Source organism: Nelumbo nucifera, chromosome 3 (genome assembly GCF_055504915.1).
Source record: "Nelumbo nucifera cultivar China Antique chromosome 3, China Antique-T2T, whole genome shotgun sequence".
Taxonomy (NCBI): Eukaryota; Viridiplantae; Streptophyta; class Magnoliopsida; order Proteales; family Nelumbonaceae; genus Nelumbo; species Nelumbo nucifera.
Window position 1 is genome coordinate 100,721,656 of NC_142651.1, and position 12,237 is coordinate 100,733,892.

Consider the following 12,237-nt stretch of genomic DNA (forward strand, 5'->3'; position numbering starts at 1 on the left):
CAACTGTTTTTCTTTCCTTTCTGCGGGCGCAGTCCTATCAATATGCAAAGAAACAAAATTGTTCCAATCGGACGATGGGTGATGAATGGTAATGGGGACAGCGGATTAGCTGTTTTACTGACTGTGTGAGATCAATCATTTTGTGTGCCATATTTTGCAGATGTGAAACAAAATGGTTGGTGCAACACAGCCAATAAAACAGCTATCGAGTTCGATTCAAATTAGAGACTTGAACTTGAGTTCGAGCTCGGCTATATACCTTTGATTGCAGGTCTCTCAAGCAATCAAGGTTCCGAGCCGAGGTGTCAAACCGAGGTCTTCCTTAGTTGTTGAAGTGTTAAGTTGAGGTTTTCCTAGCATACGAGATGTCGAGCTAAGGTCTTCCTTAGTTGACAAGGTGTCGAGCTGAGGTCTCCCTCAGTTGTTGAGGTGTTGAGCCGAGATCTCCCTTGGTGACCGAGGTGTCGAGCCGAGATCTCCCTCAATGGTCGAGGGTGTCGTTTAATTTGAGCTCGATTCAAATTAGAGACTTGAACTTGAAATCAGAAGTTCGAGCTCGGCTTGGCTCGAATTCAACTACCTTTGATTGCAGGTCTCCTAGCAGCCAAGATGTTGAGCTAAGGTCTCCCTCAATTGGAGAGAGAGTTGGTAGGATGGGGAGAGTGGCATTATTGTAATTTGAAAAATAAATAAAACAAAAGAGAGAGAGTTGCATTCTTGTAATTTCTATAAAAAAGGCAAAAAATATTGTTAGATTCCATTTTCCCCATCCTTAGGCCTTCTTACATACACATTTCAGCTTAATATATTTATATAGATTTTTTGTGCTTAGTAAGAGAAAGAGGAAAAGGGAAAGCATAAGCTTAAAGGGTTGCAACTTGTAAGGCCTAACAACCGCCTAAGCCTTAAAGATGAAAGAAAAAAATTAATTAAATTTTATAAATAATAAAAATAACATGTAATATACCAAATTAGAATGATGAAAGGTACCAATACCCATTAAATATAAGTTTATAAGTAATAGGCTTTAACTTTTAAATATCAAATAAAACAATAATTAATAATCTAACAATTATAAACATTTTATATTTCATGTTTCCAAATGCAATCTTATGAAATTATTCATATTAAGAATGAAACATTTGATTTATATAAAAGAAACAACATTTAGTTGATTTGTTCTATGCAAAACAAAAACAAAAAAATATAAAAAAAAAAAAGAAAAAAACATAAGTCCAATAGGGAAAAATGATAAAAAACAAACTTGAGATGTTATATCAAAATGATAATAAGAAAATCTCACTTGATTTATCGAGGACAAACTAATAACTTGATTTATAGGGCTGACAATGGACCGGTTTTGGATTGGCTATCAAATCAGATTTGAATGGTACGTTATAATTATTGGATTGGGCCAATCCGAAATAAATTGGTCTATATTCTTATTGGTCTAAATCAGACTTCAACCAAATTCCCAATAATCCGGTCATGAGGCCAAAACCCTTGTCTAATTTGAAACCAATCAAAATTGAAGTTGGCATAAAAGCACTTTTACGAAAACACTTTTACAAAAGCACTTTTACAAAAATAATTTTATGAAAGTAAAGTACTTTTACAAAAGCACTTTTTACAAAAGTACTTTATAAAATCACTTTTACAAAAGCAATTTTATGAAAGCACTCTTACAAAAGCATGTTTATAAAAATAATTTTATGAAAAGTACTTCTATGAGAGTAAAGTACTTTTAAGAAAACAATTTTATGAAAGCACTTTTATAAAAGTAATTTTATGAAAAATACTTTTATGAAAGTAAAGTACTTTTACAATAGCACTTCTGTGAAAGCACTTTTATAAAATTACTTTTATGAAAGTACTTTCACAAAAGCATTTTCATGAAAGCATTTTAATGAAAGCACTTTTACAAAAGTAATTTTATGAAAAGTACTTTTGTGAAAGTAAAGTGCTTTTGCAAAAGCACTTTTATGAAAGTATTTTTACAAAAGCATTTTCACGTAAGTACTTTTATGAAAGCGCTTTTATAAAAGTACTTTTACATAAGTACTTTTATTCATTCACTTTGGATTGGATTGGACCCGATCCATTTGCATTTTAATTTGATTGGAGGAGGTGTTGTGGTTTTTTTATATACTAGTAATTATTAAGCATGTGTGAATTTTTTTGTTTTCATATAATTATTTAAATTTTAAATATATCATAGTTAAGATAGAAATTGAAAATTAATAAAAGTAACAATATGATTAAAAATAAACTTAAATAATTGTACCAAATGTGCACTTGTAGAAATTTTGAATTACAATAACAATTATTTATTATTATTGTTGTTGTTGTTGTTATCATTACTACTACTAATGTTGTTGTTGATGATGTTGTTGCTACTGCTACTATTACTAATGTTTGTATTCCATTTTTGTTCTAAATAAAAATAAGATTTATTTCAACAAGTATTTTTATTCAATATGATGAATATATAACATTAGAAATGTTTCGAAATGTCTTTGACAAAATTTTGTACTCTTTTTTATTTTTTGTGTTCTATGTTTTTTTAAATATTTATTATTTAATTATGACATCATTAATTTATTTGAAAAGTTGGATCGACCCACCATTTAGATAACAAAATAGCTTTGCTTTCGGATCAATTCAGTTTTAATATATATATTTCATCAACATTATACAAATAATTTTTACTTATCACACTTAATTTTTGTGTTCTATCTCATCAGTACTTTTAACATATTGTTGACTTGGTTGATTGAACCATTCAAACCATCACTCGGCATTGATTTTGGGCTTGGTTTTGTTGAAACTCCCCCTTCCAGTTAAAAGTCATATAACCCAGGCGGTTCAACTATTGACCCATTCGACCTAGTAAGTAGGTCGTGGGTTACGCACTTAATTATGTGCAAATTTTTGGAAGCCATAACTTTGCATTTTGATGTTTGATTGGGGTTATCTTTTTTTTTAGTAACTTTTCAAGATCTATACGTCCTAAGGGCCTTAAGCACCTTGCCTTGCTATTTTTTGCGGAAAACCCCTATTTTGGCCCCAAATTACAATTTTTAATATTTGTTATAAATAAAAATTTAAAAACTTAATTAAAAAACATAAATAAATTTAACATAATATATATGTTATATGTAAAACATAATTATACTATTTATTGATAAAATATGTATTTTTACATGCACACATATAGTGTTAACATAGAGCGGTTTGACTCGTTTGACCCTGACAGTTAAACCGGTGACCTATGACCCGAAGGCAAAAATGGGTCAGCCTCTGGGTCGGTTTTTAAAACATTGTTTATTATACTTATTATTGTTTAATATGTCAAATATTTGATGTTAAAAACGTTTCCATTTTTTTAATTTTTATATTTTTTTGCATTTATATACTTTTGAATTTTATTATTTAATTGTGGCAACATGGATTGGCTCATTTAACCCAAATGAATTACTTTCTTACCATCACCTAGATGAAAACACTATTTTTTTTTTCCAGGTAGATCTTAAAAGTATAAGTTTTTATGTTATTGATACTATTAATTTATTATGTATGGATTTAATTATAGAATTTAATGATGAGAAGAAACAAAAAAGTCGTCAATATATGATTCAATGAAGGTGAATGCTAATTAATACCTTAAATGTTGGATTTAATATGGGAGAATTGAATGCATTGAATATCTTAAAATTACCTATTTTCAACTCATTTAATATCAATAACCAATTACCCTATTTGCCCTCATTTTTTATCAATAGATTTGAATATAGAGGAGTAAATTTTGTCCTAAAAAATTACAAAAATATTCTTGAGGCTATTGGTACCTTTAAAGTAGTATAGGTTTTCTAGATTTCTCATGTTATTTTGGTGTTTGATCCAATTTGGATTGAACTGAATCAAATCCAGTCCATTTGCATTCTATTTGGACTGGATTGGACTTGGTTTGTATAGATTTGGTCCAGCCCATTTATTAATGGACCAATGTTGGATTGGACCAGATTGGACCAAATCCAGTTCAATTGACAACCCTACTTGATTAGCCCTTTTTTTGCATCAAACTCTCTTAAAATATTAAGAGAAACTAACGGAACTTAATTTGCCCTATTGGTTTTTCATTTTGACTCTTTTTATTTGGCCTAGAATTATTGAAGTGCTTCTTCCATGTATTTTAAAGTTTGGACTATAAAAAATGCATAAAAATATATATCTTTTTTTTTTTTGCATTAAACCATTAAATAATGTTGATACTTGAGGCTTACACCTTTTTATTCCTCATGCTTTGGTGTTTGAGGCTTATATCTCATTTTGACAAAAGGCTTAAGCCTTAAACCAAAGTCATGAGGCTTGAACCTTTTAAAATAATGTTTCAAATACAAGTCAACTATGCAACGTACAGGGCTGATATGGACCAAAAGGTTAAACACATGGCTATGCTAAATGAGTGGGACCTCTAATTTTTTTCGTTGACATTACACATTATGAGGGGGGATTAAGGGATGGGGTTGTGGAGACTTGGGAAAGCAGGGTACAACCCAACCCAGCCTAACTTGCAAATTTTTAAGGCTTGGGCCTCAATACGATACTTCAAAGTCTGCTCCATATATTACAAATATTTTTAAAGTTATCATTTGACTATTTATTACATATGTATATATACATATACATGTATATACATATTTTATTTTATATTACATGATATATACATTATAAACTTATACAAATATATCTTATATTTATATAATTTTATACATATTATATGTATCATACAATACACATTATTAAATATATTATATTTAGTGACATAGGCACTAACCACTAAATCCAACCTGGGCCTAGGCTATAGCCCTTGTGATAGGTGCTAAGTCCGGCCTGGTCCGGTCCATGATCACCCCTACTTACTGGGTGTGTAAATGGATCAAATTCAAATTGGATCAGGCAATATCCAAATTTGAATCTGATTAAAAAAGTCGATATCCGACAGATATTGGAAATTAATATTCGAATTCGATTAAATATTTTAATATTGAATTCGATTCAAATTCGACTAATTAATTATTTTAGGTAATTAATAAATATATAAAATAAATGTTTTATTTATATAGTATATAAATGTATAAATTATTTATATAATTTAGGGATTTTTGGACTGCAATCCCCCTCAGAAATCTAATTTGCAGCCCCCTCCTAGTCTACTAATAGCCCCCCTATAAACCGCATCCTACCCATGAATTTGGCATGAATCCACGGGCAGGATTCAATCCACCCCTAGTCTACTAGTAGCTCCACCTAGTGGTGGACTGAACGGTAAAAACCCCTCTAATTTAATTATTATATATAAATTATATAAACATTTATTTAAAAAATTTATATATTATATATAAGAATTAAATAATTGGTCGAATTCAAATATTTATTGAATTGAATAAGGTCATATCTGAATTCAAATCCGATTAGCTATTTGGTATGAATAGGATATCCGAATTCGACCAGTTAGATATTCGAATGATCCAAATTCGATTTGAATATGTCAAATCTCGATTTCGAAATCGGATTTTTGAATACCATTGACACCCCTACTACTTACCACAATTGTAGTTGTACCGGTTTGCTCCCACCTTCCTAGCCCATTGGCTGAATTAACCCCCCTACTTGGTAGATAGTTGATTAGCTTTGTTATTAAGGCTGTGTTTGGTTGAAGTGCAATTTTACTTGCACTAGTACAAATGTACGGGAGTACAAATGAAAAAAAAAGGCAAAATTTGGTTTTAATTTTGTTTTGGATTTTACTTTGTTCTGCTCTAGGTCTTATTTTACTTCATTTCTACAGCAACAAACAAAGTAAGGTAAAATTTGAAACAAAATTAAATCAAAATTTACACCCAAAACATTTGCACTGCCATAGTTTTAAATTAGTGCAAATTGCAACCATATACAACCTAAGGCTCAGTTTAGAAGGAGTACAAATATGTAGTGTAAAACCTTGTATTTTATATTATTCGGTATGCATTTATACTATATATATTTGTGTTTGTACTCTTTCCAGGGAGGAACACAAACACAAATATATACAGTGCAACAAAACATATATTTTGTATATCTAAACTTTGTTTTGCAATGTACATATTTGTATTTATACTATTTCCAAACTGAGCCTTGGAAAGAGTATAAATACAAATGTATGCAATACAAATATAAACAAAATAATATAAAATACATGGTTTTGCACTCTACAAATTTGTATTTTTAGTATAAAATACATACATACAAGATAATATAGAATATCTTGAAAATACCCTTCTTATATGGAAATTTCAATGATGCCGTCTAGGTATTTCTTATATAATGATAATTTATCATGTAAAAGAGTTTGTCTTGGCTTAGCTTAGGCCACCTTGGGGATGGTTGGTTTTAGACTCAATTTAAGACGAAGAGGGTTGGGTTTGCTTTTTGATTTACAATAAGTGGAATTGCTAATCAAAGTAATACAAATTTTATAAAGTTGAAGGTGTCATAAGAGCTAAGAAGAGCCCAACTATGTCATGAGATGAACTGAAGTATTGAGAAATGATTCAAAGGTCGAGACATGATACTGAACAAAACAGAATAGTGGAATAGATCTCAGGTAGGGGTGTCAATGGATTGCTTTTGGATTGGACCCCGTCCAAACTAAAATTAATTTGGACGGATTGAACTGATCAACAAGACATATTGAATTGGGCCAGTCCAAACTTAATGGTCCAAAGCATTTATTGAATTGGACTGGACCTGGTGAAGGGAAGGGGAGATCCATCATATGGATGGCCAAAAAATGCGGGGTGGCTGGGTGAAGTTTCAAAAATTTCTTTCTCCCTTCCGGGAATCTTATTCATTGATTTTAAAAAATTGCATTTTTTCAAGGTTTGTTCTTGAAACAAACTGGACTAAATCTGAAATCAAGATTAGGGAGAGGAATACCTGATATGGAATCCACGCAAAAAAACTCCTCCCAATGTAAGTGTTCACGCCCAAAAAGGATACCAAATCCTTCATCCACTAAAGATGACATAGTTTAAGGTGAGATAGGATCAGTAGGGAGATTCTTTAGCAAGAACCCCAATTCTTTGGCAAGAACAAAGTAGGGATGTGAGCATAGCTTCAAGATTGATTCTTCCAGCAAGAATCAATATCAATATCCAATATTGATCACTCAAAAAACTGAAGATCAAACAGGGGAGGGTGGCAAGAGCAGAATGAGAGAGAACCGAATGCAGAAAACTGTGAAACTGTGTAACCTTTTTCCAATTTGCCCTCTTCCTTTTATATAATCCTTAAAGAGTTAACCTCCTAATCTGATTAGGAGTTTCTTGATCCAAATCTTTATTTGGATATGGACTCTTTAAGTGATAAGGCATATCCCTTATCTTATCTGTATATCAGAATCAACTTCTCATAATCCAATTAGAAGTTTCCTAATCCAAATCATTATTTGGATATGGACTCTTTAAGTGGATAAGAGTTATTCTCTTATCCTTAACTCTTATCCTTATTTGTTGATCCATACCTAGATTCGCCCCCTTATTTAATTAATCAAATTAAGCCCAATTCGAATTGGCCACATAAGCCACAAGGGTTCAGCCTAGCCTCTGTTACAAGGCTTGGCCGAATTTACTGCTGAATACAATGAACCCCCTAAGTCCATCAGTATGGGTTCTTAATGGGCCTAACTTTACACTAAATGGTCATTGGGTCCAACCATCTTATGAAAGCCCAAGGACTATGGGTAGATGTGAGATTAGCCCATCAGGTAAAAGCCCTAAATGGTCTTACACTTAACCTCTCAACCCATAATGATTAAACATTACCCGACAAGAGAGGACCTCTCCCTTGGCTGCAAGGTACAGTGTCGCATTCTCTACTCACATGGATCACGGGAATTAAAACATTTTGTGAAACCATAATATATATGTATATCTCTATATAAATATATTTTACAAAAAACAAATCTCAACAAATTTGAAATCAATTACCGGCAGTTTAGGCTTTCATCAGAGAGTGTGTAGTCCCCGATCATTTACTTTGTCCGACAAAGGGGCTGATCCTGTCACTATGATCACCCACTCAAGTGAATTCTCGAACTGCCCCAACATACACAGGTTTTAACCCCTCTAAGGATCTCACGGATTGGCATATCAAAGACAGCCCAATTCAACACTTAGTGTAGTACCATAATTGAGTCTAGGGGTCAGGTGTAACTTTCCAGTTTTGCCCATCTGTCTCCAAGGTCCAGGGCATAATTGGAAAATGGTCTAGTTCAGAATTTCAAACAAACTCACTCTACATGTGCTTTAGGTCTCACCTTGATAATTGAGACAAGTCACCCCAACCGACTTGGCAACACATTAGTGTTAGCTTTGGCAGGATAAACCTTCTCAGGTCTATCCAACGGCTGTGATGATTCTAAACTAACACGAGTTTTATTAGTGTCTAGTTTAACGGTTTTACATAGAAACACACCATAATAACATGAATCAACTATGTACTTTATTCATTTACAATAAATGTCAATAAGTACATCTATCTGATTGGAGCTAAGGGCATACACTATTTAACACCTGGTTCATCCGTAATGAATTTATATTGGATTGAGTTGAGCCAATATCTGGTCCATTGATAGAAAATACGAATATAGGTGTCAATGGACCAGGGTTGGGTTATAATTAATCTAAATTAAAACAAATTTGAACATATTGAATGTTCCTGACATTGAATTGGACTGGTTCAAAACTTTCATTTGATTGGATTGGATCTGGTCCATTTGTAATGGACTCACATTGGACTGGATAGGATTGGACCAAATCCAATCCAATTGACACCCGTAATCTCAGGCAATTAACACCATATAGTTGGGACAAGGCTATAACAAGAATGCACAAAAGATCTACTACTAGCATGAGTTCAGATCTCCTGACCACCCTCATCCAGCCGCACGATGAGAATATCGATGACCATAATACAATCAATGTTGCATAAATGTGGCTGGGTGAGCATGGTCGGCAGATCCGAACTCTTACTAGCGCACTCCTATGACATGACATAACGCTGAAAGCTCTTCTCTTCATGTGTTTTTTTCCCTCTTAGGCTCAGTTTGGAAGGAGTACAAATACAAATGTGTAGAGTGCAAAACCTCATATTTTGTATTATTTCGTAAGTATTTGTACTATACATGTTTGTATTTGTACTCCTTCCAAACTAAGCCTATGGCTGCATTTGGAAACGATGCAAATAAGTGTGAATGCAAATATGTAGAGTTTAAAAGGGTTCATATAAATTGCAAAGTTAGGTTAGTTTTGCACTGACAAATTTACCTTCTTACCAAACAAACTTTTAGTTGTAATGGATGCAAACATGACTTTCAATAAAGCATATGCTTTTTTCATCAAAAGCCTACTTGAATGCAAATTTACTTCTTTTTTTATTGATGTACTTTTACATCTTATTATCAATGTAAATATGCATTGGTGTGTCATTTGTCAATGCATAAATGTAATGTTGCCAAACACAGGCAAAAGTGAATCGAAGTGCAAATTTACCTTGAAGCGGGATTTACACTCCATTTGCATCATTTTCAAGCGCAGCCTAAGACTCAATTTAGAAAGAGTATAAATACAAATATGTACAAATACAAATATGGAGAGTGAAAAACCTTATATTTTTGTATGCATTTATACTCTTTCTAGAGCCTAAATTAGTGCCACTGTCTTTTTCTTAAATGAGTACTCTTCTTAATTTAGATGCCAAAAGCATGGCTTCTGAACCGTCATTGACCTGGACAGTCGGACCATTCATCCTAGAAACCATCCAGGTAATCAGTTCCGTTTTACCCAAACCCGATCCTTGGCCAAAAACCATTGAATCTGTTAATGACCCATTGACCCGGGCGGTTGAACTGTTCAACTTGTTCAACGATTTTTGGCCGCTTTTTTATTTTAATGATTTTTTTTTTAATTTTTAATTTTTTTTTGTCAAAATAAGCCATCCATTTAGACTAGATAGCCGAATCGATGCAGACACCGATGGCCAAAACGATTCCAGTCCTGAATCGTTTTTTAAAACATTGGCCAAAAGTCCAGTCATAGAACTCCAAGATTAGTCTTTTGAAATTGAAGTTGTATTAATGGGTAGGTTTGAACTTTGAACGCTATTGAGGATAAGGCTGTCTTTGGTTTGAAAGAAAAGGCAGGACGTACCGTTTATTTCAAACCAAACACAGCCTAAGTAAGTGCTTAATAATATTTGTAAAAAAGGCAGGCAACACTTGGTGAAAACTTAGATACATTTTTTTCATTGGGAATATATAAATGAAATTGATTAAAGGGGTGAGGGAAGGGCATTGACGTCTTTGATGACATCTTTGGTGGACATTGGTGGGTCCACCAAAGAGACCTTTGATCATACATTTTTTTCCATTGTTCTTTGATGAAAACTTAGATACATTTTTTTTTTCCATTGTGAAGCTCCATCTCCAACTGGGAAATCAGATCATGTAAGAGGTAGCCCTGATCCAATGACTACTACTTCACAAATGTAATTTATACCTGCAGCAACTGAATGGGTTTTTAGGTCTTTGAGGTTTTGGATGGTTGATATATGGGCTTTCTCTGTCTTGGGCTTCTTGGCAGTCATGTCATTGGTTCTGTCTGGCCCAAAAGGGTGCTGGGCTTGCCACTAAGCTGTGTTCAATTCTCAGACTTGCCACTCATCATCAAGTTTAGGTTTGGCTTGGTCTCATTATGAGCCTGAAGTGCCAACCGAATATCTTGGGGGCTGGGCTCATTGGATGTTCATCTGGGTTCACATAAATTATGTACACAATAGGCTTTGAAGTTATTGGGCAGATATAGACCCAAATGTTGAAATGTAAAAGCCCATTCTCTACTTAAATATGTATATGTGTGTAAGTAAACTATATGTATCCTTATATGTCCGTAGCGAACCATGGAGATCACATCTCTGCCCTCAGGGGGCCGCCCCACATAAATTGCTTCAACCTCAGAATTTTTATAGGCACTAAAAACGAAAGTAAAGGATAGGTTTTCTTAAACAGATATTCAACCATTCTGCAACAAGTAGTCCTGCAAGAACAGCTTTCGTTCACTGGTTCTCTTGCACAATTTCAGCTCTTTGATATCTCTCATTTTCTTTCTAATAGTTTTATCTCAACATGGTATTACATAAAGCGTTAGCTTATAGTTCAATCTCATGATTGAACACCCAAGATATAAGTCAATGTAAATGGAAGCTATAGAACCACATTCATGGAAATGAAATTTCATATGAACAAAATGCAATGTAACATTAGTAAAACATGATTTGATGACACATAAGGGTTCTGATTCTTGAGCAATCCATATAAAATTACACAATCTCATTGAAACCCATCTAAATTTAATTGATCTAGGACTAACAAGCTATTGCTTCAGGACCGTTCGTCGATGTTAGTAATAAGCACAAGGAAAGGTCCAATTGTTAATTCGTCAAGAACAAAAATGGGCATCTGAAGTGGACCAAATCACGAAAAGAAATTGATAATGAAATCAAAACCCAACTCCGTAGAAGCTGACACAAAACAAGAAGCAACATTCGAATATAGTGCGATCAAACAAGCACAATGGAAAAAAAAACGAAGAAGAATAGATGAGGAAATCAAAGCGAACCTGTGCAATGTTAATGATGAACTGTCGGAACCTTGGGTGCAACCCAGCCTCCTTCTTGAGCTTTATGGCCGGGATTGATTTCCCTTGAATATGCAATAAAGAGAGCAGATCAACGAGAGGGAGATCGGAGAGGGGGTGTGAGAGAGAGAGATAGAGTGTGTGAGTGAGAGGAAGAACTGTGAGAGATTATCGGATGTTTGACGGAGGAGCAGTGGCATCGGCGAGAGAGCTAATGGAATAGATGAAGAACGGAGGAGAGAGATGTGTGAGACAGCCAGAGTAGAGTGAGAGGAGTTTACTTCGATGATAGAACCGATGAGTTTTACATAGATAATTTTGATGTATAATTTACATCGATTATCGGTGTAAAGAGAAAAGAAAGTGAAGTTTTACACCAATTTTCGGTGTAAAATTATGTGTTTACCAAACATATGTAAAATCGAACCGGGGTGTAAAGTTTACCCCGGTTCGATTTTCCACCCCAAACAAATGCGGCTTTAATCTCCATCTCTACAGATAT

General features: G+C 33.6%; 1 long non-coding RNA gene across 1 annotated transcript; it reads right to left on the minus strand.

Annotated features, from left to right (window-relative positions):
- Positions 1 to 11,337: 11,337 nt before the first annotated feature.
- On the minus strand, positions 11,338 to 12,214 carry LOC148801780 (uncharacterized). Its single transcript, XR_016083385.1, has 2 exons — positions 11,718 to 12,214; positions 11,338 to 11,619 (listed from the first exon to the last, which is right to left on the minus strand). It is a non-coding gene; the product is annotated as an uncharacterized LOC148801780 (long non-coding RNA).
- Positions 12,215 to 12,237: the final 23 nt, after the last annotated feature.